Source organism: Schistocerca gregaria, chromosome 2, assembly GCF_023897955.1.
Source record: "Schistocerca gregaria isolate iqSchGreg1 chromosome 2, iqSchGreg1.2, whole genome shotgun sequence".
In the NCBI taxonomy this organism is placed as follows: domain Eukaryota; kingdom Metazoa; phylum Arthropoda; class Insecta; order Orthoptera; family Acrididae; genus Schistocerca; species Schistocerca gregaria.
In genome coordinates, this window is record NC_064921.1 from 1,054,962,480 (window position 1) to 1,054,975,675 (window position 13,196).

The 13,196-nt window shown below is 44.8% G+C and overlaps 1 protein-coding gene across 4 annotated transcripts in view; it reads left to right on the top strand.

Moving 5' to 3' along the window:
• Nucleotides 1-4,616: 4,616 nt before the first annotated feature.
• The window catches only part of LOC126335588 (cytochrome P450 9e2-like), a 91,955-nt gene continuing 83,375 nt past the window's right edge, over nt 4,617-13,196 (top strand). Inside the window, exon 1 of one of the 4 annotated variants that reach the window (XM_049999025.1) lies at nt 4,617-4,681. The gene's annotated coding sequence lies outside the window, so the exon portion shown is untranslated. The remainder of the gene's footprint in view (nt 4,682-13,196) is intronic. The other 3 variants (XR_007564894.1, XR_007564895.1, XM_049999027.1) reach the window with 3 other exon arrangements.

Below are 13,196 nucleotides of genomic sequence, written 5' to 3' on the forward strand. Positions count from 1 at the left end.
TTGTGTTTGTCTCTGATTTTGTTCCTTTGTGTCTAACTGTTGCTGTGTTTATCTCTGGTGTTGTTCCATTGTGTCTAACTTTTGAAGATTTTGTCCCATATGTTTCTGATTTTGTTCAAGCGTTGTGTCTAACTTTTGTTGCCTTTGTCCCATTTGTTGCATTAACTGTAATAACAGTGCACTGGTGTCTGAAACATGTTCCTCAGTGCTATTCGGCAGTGCATTTGAACCGGCAATATTGGCATTTTGAAAAGCAGAAAATGTGTCTTGATTTATTTGAGAAAACTGTGAGGACCCAAAACCTGAATCTACAGTATTTGCAAGATTGTGTCCTGTCATTTCGGAATCCTGAGGCGAGCTGTTGCCGACCGATCGATCGATAATGCTTTCATGTTCACTAATTGTTTCACAGCCTACACGATTATTTGCAGCCCACTCCATTTCCCTATGTATAATTACCAAATTACTACTTTGAACATTAGTTGATTCATTACAAGGTGGCACTAACATAATGCTTTCGGCTTCACTGTCATTTATCAGTTTACTTTGAAGCCTAGTGTTACGTTTTTCACACGCCATTATTGTCACAATATTTCACACGACAACACAGAAAAGCACAATTTGAAGAGCAAAATAAGGAAACACATTAACATAGCGTTGAAAATAATATCTAGTTAATTGCAAGTGCAGCTGCGAAACACTTGTTGCATATTTACATGCGTGCCACACCTGTTTTACTGTAAAACAATGAAAGACTGCAACTACAAAGGAGATTCTCTCTGCAATTACATGCTAGCAATAAACAAAATCTACACTAATTACACAAACTACAAGAAAAAATCAGAAGATTCCAGTGAGGTATCCTGGCAGGGTCGCCATATGAAACATCCCCTCAGAAAAATTGTACAAGACTGTGCTTAAGCTGATACACAATATTTTTTAGTGTAAGGCAATCTGACTCTCAATAATCCCTACAAAAGAATGGCCCTGACTAACATTAACCTATGCCTTTCACAAATCACTTACATCACAAAAATCTTCGTTACTCGAACTATTGCAATACAGCGAGCGCCACTACTGCCAGCTAAATAAAAGATTCAAACTACTGAAGGAACTAACTACTGATAGGCACAGTTAGCAAATCAAAGATTTTAATAGAGAACAAACAATGTATTTACCTCAATAGTGTTCAAAAGTCATAATGTATATAGCAGTTCATGGCATCCCGTCTAACAAATTTCAAAACTCCGCCATCTCTCTCCCCACATCCACCATTGCTGGCGGCTCACCTCCAACTGCGCAACGCTACGTGCTGTTAACATCCAGCTGCCCAACACTACAATGGCAGACAACAATGCAAACTAGCCACAGAACGCACACAGCACAGCCAGTGATTTTTCATACAGAGCGCTACGCCAACTAAATAAAAGATTCAAACTACTGAAGGAACTAGCTACTGATAGGCACAGTTAGCAAATCAAAGATTTTAATAGAGAACAAACAATGTATTTACCTCAATAGTGTTCAAAAGTCATAATGTATATAGCCGTTCATGACATCCAGTCTTACAAATTTCAAAACTCCGCCATCTGTCTCCCCACATCCAGCACTGCTGGCAGCTCACCTCCAACTGCCCAACGCTACGAGCTGTTAACATCCAGCTGCCCAAGACTACAATGGCAGACAACAATGCAAACCAGCCACAGACTGCACACAGCACAGCCAGTGATTTTCATACAGAGCGCTACGTGGCGTTACCAATATAAAAACCTAAACAGCCAACTTACAGGGTGCATGAAATCCAGCGAAAGGCGTTCCACCAATCATGGCCACACACTGCAGCCCAGTAGCCACGCAGGTGACTCAGCACACGGTCCCGGGTGACCACCCACGCGCAGCCACACGGCAGCGAGTGGCCCCGCCTCGCTGCACTTGCACCCCGTTGCCGCTCCTCAGTCTCCGGCCTCTGGCCGTGACGTCCTCCCCAGCTGCCGGCCGGCGCTTCGCACGCCCGCCCACCGCACTCATCCGCGCACCTCCTGTGACTTCCGCTTGGCCCACTGGCTAAGATTACAACTCCCATCAAAAAAGAAGGTCGATAAGAGCTCGCACAGGTCATCCTCCATTTGTAGGAGGGACTGGGAACTAGTATAATTGAGAGACGCTAATCGCCTGGGAGGAATGCACCATCGATGTTTCGCCTGCAACGAGATTGCGGACTGAGGCTGACTGGATTCAGTACCTCAGGCACCTCGCAAGGTCCCACAAAACAGGGCGACAACTTGTGCGAAGTGGCAACATCACCCTACCCTCTCACGCTGGAGATATGAATCAAGACTTGGTCTTCGACCTTTGCCTTAAATGCACATCACCCTGATTATAAAGCTGCACCTGTCTCCAGTGTGTGAAATCGTGTTGCTCCTTGTTCGTCTCCCATTTTGTTGGGTAATATCAACGGTAATTTTGTCAGCAAAAAGGTCGTTCACGGACAACAAATTGGCCGAGGGAGACCTGAGACGGTATCTAAAAGTCAGATACGTGGGTGTTGCCCTGACGGCTTCATGATGGAACGAGTAAAATGCTAGGTTCAGGCAGGGTGCGGATGTATTCCATTTGTTATGAGTGTGTGCATGGACTATTATCGACGCGAATTTTAGGTTACGATTGATCTTCTGCGCAAATGAGGGCGAGGGTAATACAGAATCATCGAGAAATGTTTTACCGTGTTTTGAAAGAGAACTTCTTGAAGACCTTTTCAAAGATGCCGGAGCATTATCAGTAACTAATGTTCTGGGAGGGCCAACGATAGAAGATCTGAGACAAACAGGGAATGGTTAAAGAGGCAGTAACTTCACTACTTGAGATAAGCCACATAAACAGGAAAAGGCGTCTAAAGCAACGATAATGTAGCAGTTCCCGTCCCGGGTCGGTAGAAAAGGCTCATCGTAATCAATAAACAACTTTTACATAGGACTGCGCTCACGCTTTGACTGAAGAAGCCCCGTTCAAGAGTTGAGATCCAGCTGACTGGTTTCGTCTCAGTCCCCCATTGACCTGCCGATATGCTTCCGTAAGGCCGGCCATGTCTAATGTTCTTTGATCTTCGCAGTCGTTTCATCGACGCTGAGATCCCACCAACAGATGGTGAAAATATCGGAAAAATGCTGGCAGTTTCAACTACTTAGGTGCCAGTTTAACATAAGCCTACTAGATATTAAAGATTTTACGTTGGTTTGACTTTCTGGCAACGATTGAGGGAGCCGACCACAAAAAACATTGTCTATTCTAATGTTTGATAGACGACGTTAAACCAGTCAAACGTCAAGCGTACAAACTCGGGTATTAGTCACAGATTTTTTAATAACGTCCATTTGGAGAAACCACATTCTAGGCTGTTTTCGAGATGAAGGTGACCCTTTCGTTATATAGTAAACTAAACATAAAGAAATTAACATACGCCAAAAATTACATTATATGAGGAGGAAAATAAGGACTGTTAAAGTATAACGTACCACTGACGACGAAGTCACAAGAGACAGAGAGCAAACTCGGATGAGAGAAGGATAGGGGAGGGTATCAGCAGTGTCAATTTCGAAGGCAACGCGCTTATAGGAGCTTTAATTGACCCAGAGAAATCCGGACGGCTGAGAGGGATGTGAAGCCCGATCCACTAGAACGTGGAACGAGTGCCTTAATACGAGGAGAATCTAAGCCATTGGTCTCCACATGGAGGAATAGTACACATGCTTAACGGATAAAAGAGAATATTTTTCCCAAACTAGCTGTCGAGTACCAAATGGAAGAGGGAAGACACACGAGAAAATATGAATGGAACAGACAAGAGTATTTACTTGAGGTGGAGATGACGATTCAGATAGGGTAACATCCATTGCTTTTTTTTGTATTGATACAAGTACCTAAACTACATGGTACATACAGTAAAAATGACAACTGCCCAGAGCGCCATGAGATAACAGTTTGTTCATGTCCTTCAGCTGTCACTATGAAGTTTGTTTTAGTCAACACTCATATTGTATAATATTTATTTATTGGCTGTGCCGTTTTTGACAATGTTTTATTCATTATTTGGTCTACTGATAATGACTGAAATATACAAAACCGGTATCAGGTGACCGGTAAGCGTAGACTGATATAAACGTCATAGCACGTTACGGTGTCGTTAGATAATAGATGGCAAATGCATTCAACCTGTTAAAACTATCTTTTCAAACTGGAACCACCTTTAATTATCTCCTAAATGCACCACGTTCCATAAAAGGAAAAGCAACGAGTAGCTTCAGGGATTCTGAGCTCCCCTTGGTGCCCTTCCCCTACTCCCCCCTCCCTTTGCCTCTCATACGTAATGAAGGGTAATGACAGCTCCGATGCGAAAGCGGACAGTGGAAAGGAATAACTGGAAAGTCACCGCCGCGTTTAAAATATCGGGAGGGAGGCACGAGATAGCGATCGAATAAGATACGAAGTCTGTCGGATCTGGCGTGACGCAGGCAGGTGTTACGGTGCCCTTTTTTGCGGGATCCTGACAGTGGCGTGACGTCTGCTCTTCCCCTCCACCTTCCCCCACCAAGACTCAAACTGCGGCGCGGCTCTCAGTTTATCAACTCGAGTCCGCCGGAGGTGCTGGCCGCCGCTGCATCACTCCCAGGTCACCGCCGCAAAGGTCAGTGATACATCTCCAGTAACAGGTGTTCAAACGCCGCTCTTTGTATAAAGCACTACTGTGGAACTGCTTGCCGCTGGCTGTACAGCGAAGCATTGCTTCGGAACACTGATTTAAGAAACATGGTCTTACAAACATGTCAAATATGTGGAATCACGATAATTTGAAAAATGCACTGTGAAGTTTGACAGTTGCTAGCTGAACGTCTGTCAGCCATTGGGGTCCATTTTGAAACATTTGTCATGCGGAATGTTTTCCTGTAAGACATGTTTACAAGGAAAATCCGAAAGCTTTAGCTGTGCAACAATGTACAGAGGCGGACAAAAGTATTCAGACACTGGGAGTAATCAGAGAAGTAAACCTTAAATGTGTTTTTAACTCAAAACATATATTTTATTCTTTACAAATGTGTAACACATATTTCAGTCTGAACATATGCAGAACAACAAGTAACAAAACACCTTTTGTGTAGAAAAAAGAAAGATAATCGAAATATATAATGGGCAAAAGTGTTCAGACACTCAGCAGTCAGAATTTGGTAATGCGTCCCTTTCTCTGTATTACAGCCCTTAGTCTATATGGCATGGAGTAAACAACCTTTTTCGCTTAATCCGAACCGATATTCACCCATTCTTCTTCTATCAATGCACACAAACGTGTCAAACTGCTCACATGTCGTTTATGTAGTCTCGTTTTGAGCTCATTCCAGATGTCTTCGATGGGATTGAGGTCCGGACACTGCGGTGGGTAATGAGGCGATGAGGCGTGTTGTATGGTACCCACAGTTGGACAATTTCTGCCGTATGCTTAGGATCATTGTCTTCTTGGAAATAAAACTCACCTCCAAGATCCAACTCCGTAGCACTTTTCGTCAAATTTTGTTTGAGTATATCGAGATAGACAAATTTCTCCACGGTGCCTTCAATAAATACAAGCTCGCCAACACGTCTGGAAGACATGCATCCCCACACCATCACACTGCCGCCTCCATGTTTGATGGTTGCTTCCATGCTTTTGGACTCCCACTCTATGTGGCTTGACGCCACACTAAACTGCGGCCATCCACGTGCCTCGAAGTAAATTTGCATTCATCACTCCACAGAATCTTGTCCCAGAAGGTCACATCCATGCACGCAAATCCTTCTGCAAAAACCATCCGCTTTTTTGCGTTACACTTACTGACGAACGTTTTGCACCTTGGCAGTCTGGCATTGTACCCAGCACCGTCCAGGCAACTGCGCACTGTTCTGCCACTAACTTCGGTACCAACGAGTTCGGCCAGTTCTGCAGATGTAGCATGGACCGTGGTCCGCAGGTCGTTTTTCACCATTCGGAATATCTTCCTATTGTCTCTGTTCGTGAATTTCTAAGGACGCCTCTGACGTGGGCGATTGACGACAGTGTTTTCTTCTTTCCATGTCTGGACAGTATTAAATATAGTTCTTCGGCTTCGCTTGACGACCTCGCGTATTTCTGCATATGATCTTCCCTCACTATGCAGCCGAAGAATAAGAATTCGCTCTTCCACCGTCGTTTCCCTACCTGTCTTGGGCGTGGCGCTACGTTGGTCTTTCTTGGCAAGGCCTGTGCTCTCCTGTAGTACGAGACAGCTGCCTTGCGCACACTGACTGCTTGCTGCCGCCGAGTTGTGCCGTCAGACTACGGCTACTTTGTCAAGCGGGGCGGTGTCTGATTACGTTTGTCCCGAGTGGAACATACGCCTGTGATGGTAACACAGAAGAAATCGTTCCAGGTAGAGGGTACTGTGACAATCGCATAGTCGACGTCTTTCGAAATATTCCCCGAATTATGGCACATACGCAAATACACATTCCGTGTATGCATCAGTCACAATTGACCGTGAGATACCCATGTGACCTGTGTCTGAATACTTCTGTCCACCTATGTATGTTTTTCTCGACGTTACTTCGTGGGACAAACATTGTCCTATCGGTTGAAATTGGACACTAAATGGAAAATAAATTCGTTAAATTCAGTTACTGGAAAATTGGAAGGTTTAGCAATCTCTGTGTACAGCTGAGTATACCTTTTAAAATAATATTTTTATTATAGTGTTATGTAATTAATACTTGAAATAAAAGAAGAAACTACTGAACACTTTTAACTGCAAGATATACAAAAATGAAAACAGCATTCCTATTGAAAATTCCTGGCAGATTAAAACTGTGTGCCAAACCGAGACTCGAACTAGGCACCTTTGCCTTTAGCGGGCAAGTGCTCTACCAACTGAGCTACCAAAGCACGATTCACGCCCAGTACTCACAGCTTACGTCTGCCAGTACCTCGTCTCCTACCTTCCAAACTTTACAGAAGCTCTCCTGCGAAACTTGCAGAACTAGCACTAATGAAAGAAAGGATATTGCGGAGACATGGCTTAGACACAGCCTGGGGGACGTTTCCAGAATGAGATTTTCACTCTGCAGCGGAGTGTGTGCTGATATGAAACTTCCTGGCAGATTAAAACTGTGTGCCCGACCGAGACTCGAACTCGGGACCTTTGCTTTTCGCGTGCAAGTGGTCTACCATCTCAGCTACCGACGCACGACTCACGCCCGGTACTCACAGCTTTACTTCTGCCAGTACCTCGTCTCCTACCTTCTAAACTTCCAAACAGCCTGGGGGACGTTTCCAGAATGAGATTTTCACTCTGCAGCGGAGTGTACGCTGTGAGTACCGGGCGTGAGTAGTGCTTCGGTAGCTCAGATGGTAGAGCATTTGCCCGCGAAAGGCAAAGGTCCCGAGTTCGAGTCTCGGTCGGGCGCACAGTTTTAATCTGCCAGAAAGTTTCATATCAGCGCACATTCCGCTGCAGAGTGAAAATCTCATTCTGGAAACATCCCCCAGGCTATGGCTAAGCCATGTCTCCGCAATATCCATTCTTTCAGGAGTGCTAGTTCTGCAAGTTTCGCAGGAGAGCTTCTGTAAAGTTTGGAAGGTAGGAGACGAGGTACTGGCAGAAGTAAAGCTGTGAGTACCGGGCGTGAGTCGTGCTTCGGTAGCTCAGATGGTAGAGCACTTGCCCGCAAAAGGCAAAGGTCCCGAGTTCGCGTCTCGGTCGGGCGCACAGTTTTAATCTGCCAGAAAGTTTCATATCAGCGCACACTCCACTGCAGAGTGAAAATCTCATTCTGGAAACATCCCCCAGGGTTTGGCTAAGCCATGTCTCCGCAATATCCATTCTTTCAGGAGTGCTAGTTCTGCAAGTTTCTCAGGAGAGCTTCTGTAAAGTTTGGAAGGTAGGAGACGAGGTACTGGCAGAAGTAAAGCTGTGAGTACCGGGCGTGAGTCGTGCGTCGGTAGCTCAGATGGGAGACCACTTGCCCGCGAATGGCTAAGGTCCCGAGTTCGCGTCTCTGTCGGGCACACAGTTTTAATCTGCCAGGAAGTTTCATATCAGCGCACACTCCGCTGCAGAGTGAAAATCTCATTCTGGAAGCATTCCTATTGCTTACTTACCATTTAGGCATGAGTAAATAATGTGGGCGGCAAAATAGCTCTGTGGTACGTTGCACGCAAGTTACTTTTCTTCCCATTGTTTCATCGGCAGAACTTACAGTTCACAGATTTTCTATTATTTTCTGTCGTTTCAAACTTTGACACTAAAGTAGTATTTCGAGGTTGTTGTCTGCTCCTGACGATCATCAGTTCTTCATCCCACTTTTCAAGGCGTATTCTTGGCACATCATGTCGCCTTGTGGGCGAATTTCCAAGTTCTTCTCAGAATACTACGTCAATTTATTTGCGTCCCAACATGAATGACAGAAATTTCCTCAGTAGAAGCGCAAAGAATGGAGCGCAGAAGCATTGGCTATCGATCAGTCTTACGTTTGTGAGTTGTTAACTGATCGATTGTGTCAACAGTCTCTTAAGTAATCTTGCAATTCAAGTTAATTTATGGTATTTTTATGATCATTATCGATGATTTCGCCAGCCTACTTTTCAGTTCTTTTTTTCGTTGGTGTTTAGAACTATGAGCTCCCCTCTTATTTATTTACCCATATAGTTATGGCTTGTCAGTTCGTCTTTTTATCAGTTTGTCCCATATCATAAGAAGTAAAAATGTTGTCATATGTTGTGTTCCGACATCTTAGTTCACTTGTCATTAAGCACTGACAACATACCTGGATTGTCTCTCGTGCTGCTCCTGGCGCTTTTGTGAACATGAATTTACGTTTTCAGTACATTACGAAGTTTCACTGTCTGGAAGCGCCACTGTTTTAGTCAATCAGTTTGCTGCTCTACTTGGACTGTAGCCTACATGCTACGTGAAAGGATACGCCCTCGGGGTCTTACCATCTGATCATCGACAGTCATGTTACCATAACATAATTTGGGACACCGTGGCATCTGTGCCTAGTAATCAAAACTGCAGGGATCCCGGATTCGATCCCAGCCACTGCTTAATTTTAGAATATAAGTTGTCAGCATTGGAGGCTGAAGACTTCTGGAATAAGACGTCAACTTCGTTTTGGCAAACGCTATTTCAAAGAAGGGCAGTGGATAAGATCCTCTTCCCCTTGGGGTGGGAAACCGCCCTTAAAGCACGGAAGAATCTGCAAGGGTCAAACAGCATGAGAATGCTGGCGGCAGCTACAGTGACGGGCACACCACTGGCATAACATTTACGTCCTTCACCCCCGCTCCTTCCCCTCCAACGAAAGAGTTATGTACTAAGAACCGTAACGTGGTATTCCAGAAGTTTGAAGGTGCTAAGGAAGCTGGAAAAACTAAAAAAGGTAAACACCAAGGTTGCATCTACATATACAGGGTGTTTAAAAAATGACCGGTATATTTGAAACGCCAATACAAACTCAACGAACAGCGATAGAAATACACCGTTTGTTGCAATGTGCTTGGGACAACAGTACATTTTCAGGCAGACAAACTTTCGAAATTATAGTAGTTACAATTGTCAACAACAGATGGCGCTGCGGTCTGGGAAACTCTATAGTACGATATTTGCCACATATCCACCATGCGTAGCAATAATATGGCGTAGTCTCTGAATGACATTACCCGAAACCTTTGACAACGTGTCTGGCGGAATGGCTTCACATGCAGATGAGATGTACTGCTTCAGCTGTTCAATTGTTTCTGGATTCTGGCGGTACACCTGGTCTTTCAAGTGTCCCCACAGATAGAAGTCACAGGGGTTCATGTCTGGCGAATAGGGAGGCCAATCCACGCCGCCTCCTGTATGTTTCGGATAGCCCAAAGCAATCACACGATCATCGAAATATTCATTCAGGAAATTAAAGACGTCGGCCGTGCGATGTGGCCGGGCACCATCTTGCATAAACCACGAGGTGTTCGCAGTGTCGTCTAAGGCAGTTTGTACCGCCACAAATTCACGAAGAATGTCCAGATATCGTGATGCAGTAATCTTTTCGGATCTGAAAAATGGGCCAATGATTCCTTTTAAAGAAATAGCGGCCCAGACCAGTACATTTTGAGGATGCAGGGACGATAGGACTGCAACATGGGGCTTTTCGGTTCCCCATATGCGCCAGTTCTGTTTATTGACGAAGCTGTCCAGGTAAAAATAAGCTTCGTCAGTAAACCGAATGCTGCCCACATGCATATCGCTGTCATCAATCCTGTGCACTATATCGTTAGCGAATGTCTCTCGTGCAGCAATGGTAACGGTGCTGAGGGGTTGCCGTGTTTGAATTTTGTATGGATAGAGGTGTAAACTCTGGCTCATGAGACGATACTTGGACTTTGGCGTCATTTGGACCGCAGCTGCGACACGGAGAACAGAAACCCGAGGCCGCTGTTGGATCACGTGCTGCACTAGCTGCGCGTTGCCCTCTGTGGTTGCCGTACGCGGTCGCCCTACCTTTCCAGCACGTTCATCTGTCACGTTCCCAGTCCGTTGAAATTTTTCAAACAGATCCTTTATTCTATCACTTTTCGGTCCTTTGGTTACATTAAAATTCCGTTGAAAACTTCGTGTTGTTGCAACAACACTGTGTTCTAGGCGGTGGAATTCCAACACCAGAAAAATCCTCTGTTCTAAGGAATAAACAATGTTGTCCACAGCACACTTGCACGTTGTGAACAGCACACGCTTACAGCAGAAAGACGACGTACAGAATGGCGCACCCACAGACTGCGTTGTCTTCTATATCTTTCACATCACTTGCAGCGCCATCTGTTGTTGAAAATTGTAACTACTGTGATTTCGAAAGTTTGTCCGCCTGAAAGTGTACTGTTGTCCCAAGCATATTGCAACAAACGGTGTATTTCTATCGCTGCTCGTTTAGTTTTTATTGACGTTTCAAATATGCCGATCATTTTTTAAACACCCTGTAGTAAAAAGCAGTGAATGGAAAGAAGACAGTGATTTCTGGTCAGGCGAATATAGGGTAATATCTACAACAGCAGAAAATGATATAACTGGAGGAGGATTCGTAATGAATATACCGAGTGAGGTGGCGCAGTGGTTAGCACACTGGACTCGCATTCGGGAGGATGACTGTTCAAACCCGCGTCTGGCCATTCTGATTTAGGTTTCCCGTGATTTTCCTAAGTCACTCAGGCAAATGTGACTTCGTAGCCTTTCCTGGCATAACAGGTCTTAAAAGTCTCTTCGGGTTTGCTACATGAACCTGAAATTAACTCGATTTAATATTTGGTTCAAATGGCTCTGAGCACTTTGGGACTTAACTTCTGACGTCATCAGTCCCCTAGAACTTAGAACTACTTAAACCTAACTATCCTAGGGACATCACACACATCGATGCCCGAGGCAGGATTCGAACCTGCGGCCGTAGCAGTAGCGGTGTTTCGGACTGAAGCGTCTAGAACAGCACGGCCACCGCGGCCGGCGATTTGATATTTCGGCGATCTAACTGGTCGCCATGTTCAGGACAATCCTGCTCCTGATAATGACTCTTGCTGAGCTCTGAGTTCTCAGCGGGACTCATCAGCAGAAGCAGCATTCTCCTCAAGATGGCTACCAGTTCGATCGCCGAAATATCTAATCGAGTTGATTTTAGGATCCGGTAGCGATCCAAAGAGACTTTTAACACTCAGACAAATGCTTGGTGACCTCACCAGCTTGCCAGTGCCGTAATTGTTCAGCGACCTGTTGCCTAATGACGATGGGCACTTGCCTAGCACGACAAAACTTCGGTTGTCCGTTGTGTTGGAGAGACACGTCGGCTAAAAATTATTCATACAATCGAGACTGTCCCTAAAAAGTTCGCTAAATTTGTCTCACAGAGCTCGAAGATTGTCTATGGGCACATCTGCTGAAATCTTCAACATTGACATGTGGATTGACAATCGAAGAATGTCTAAAGATTCTAAGCCAGAAATATTCCGCTAAGATTTGCAGAAATCACTGTGAATACAAGTATTTTCGTTACACCTTGAAAGGTGGCTGGCATACTGAAAGTTCCCAAAAGTTCCTGTCCAATGAAAATTGACAACACACGCTTAGCTCGACTCAGCAGTGGTGGACCTAACCGTTCATAAGTAAGGTTATCCGCAAGTGTAACTGAAGTACCAATGTCCAGCTGCAATTTGACATCTTTCTTAGCTACTATCAAAGTAACGAACACCTAGTCCCAACTACGTTCCAAGTCTAAGACAGATGTATCACTTCCTGCCTGTTACTGTTGTCGCGGCTTGCACCGGATACCGGATTTCCTCTCTCTTTCACTGAATAACACGGGTTAGAGAACCATCTCGTGACGCAGAAGCCATACCTGTAAGGAATTTGGATGCTGGGCACAAAATAACACACTCGTTTAAGTAGTAGTGTTCGTCATGAGTCAAAGTCCACACACTACTGTACTAGACACATAAAAAGAAGCAGCAAGAAATAAATAGCAAGTAACAAGGATGGGTGGGTAGGCAAAACAAAATTAATCCTGTAATTTGCTTAGATCCTAGCCCACCCTCGTCCCCAGCTGTTGTATTTTTGACACAACCACAGGAGGAGAGTTTACTCGTCGCCACCCTCAACTATTTACAGTGCGCTGAGGGCGGAGGAACGGACAGAGGCTCAGGGCACCCTCTTGTACTTGTAGTGGGAAACTGGCCGTACAGGCGGAAGAATCGACAAGATCAAAGGCATCAGGATGCAGAAGTCAATGGAAATCGCTGCATTAACGACACATAACGTGTAACTAAAGGCATGTGACCTGTAATTGTCATGATGATCTCTCCACTGGCAAAAGATTCCGGAACAGTCCCCGATCCGGATCATAGGAAATGATTTCTTAGAGGCAAGTGACCATGTGAAAAGATGGAATAACCAACCAAAGGATAAAGTACTACTAGTCGAGGTGTCAAATGTTAGAAACTTGAATGTGGTAGGGAAGCTAGAAAATATAAAAAGGGAAACGTAAACGCTCAATATAGATACAGTAGGCGTCAGTGATGTGAAGTGGAGAGGACACAAGGATCTCTGGTCAGAGGAGTGTGTGGTAAGATCAACAGCAGCAGAAAATGGTACAACGGGCGTAGAATTCGTTATGAATAG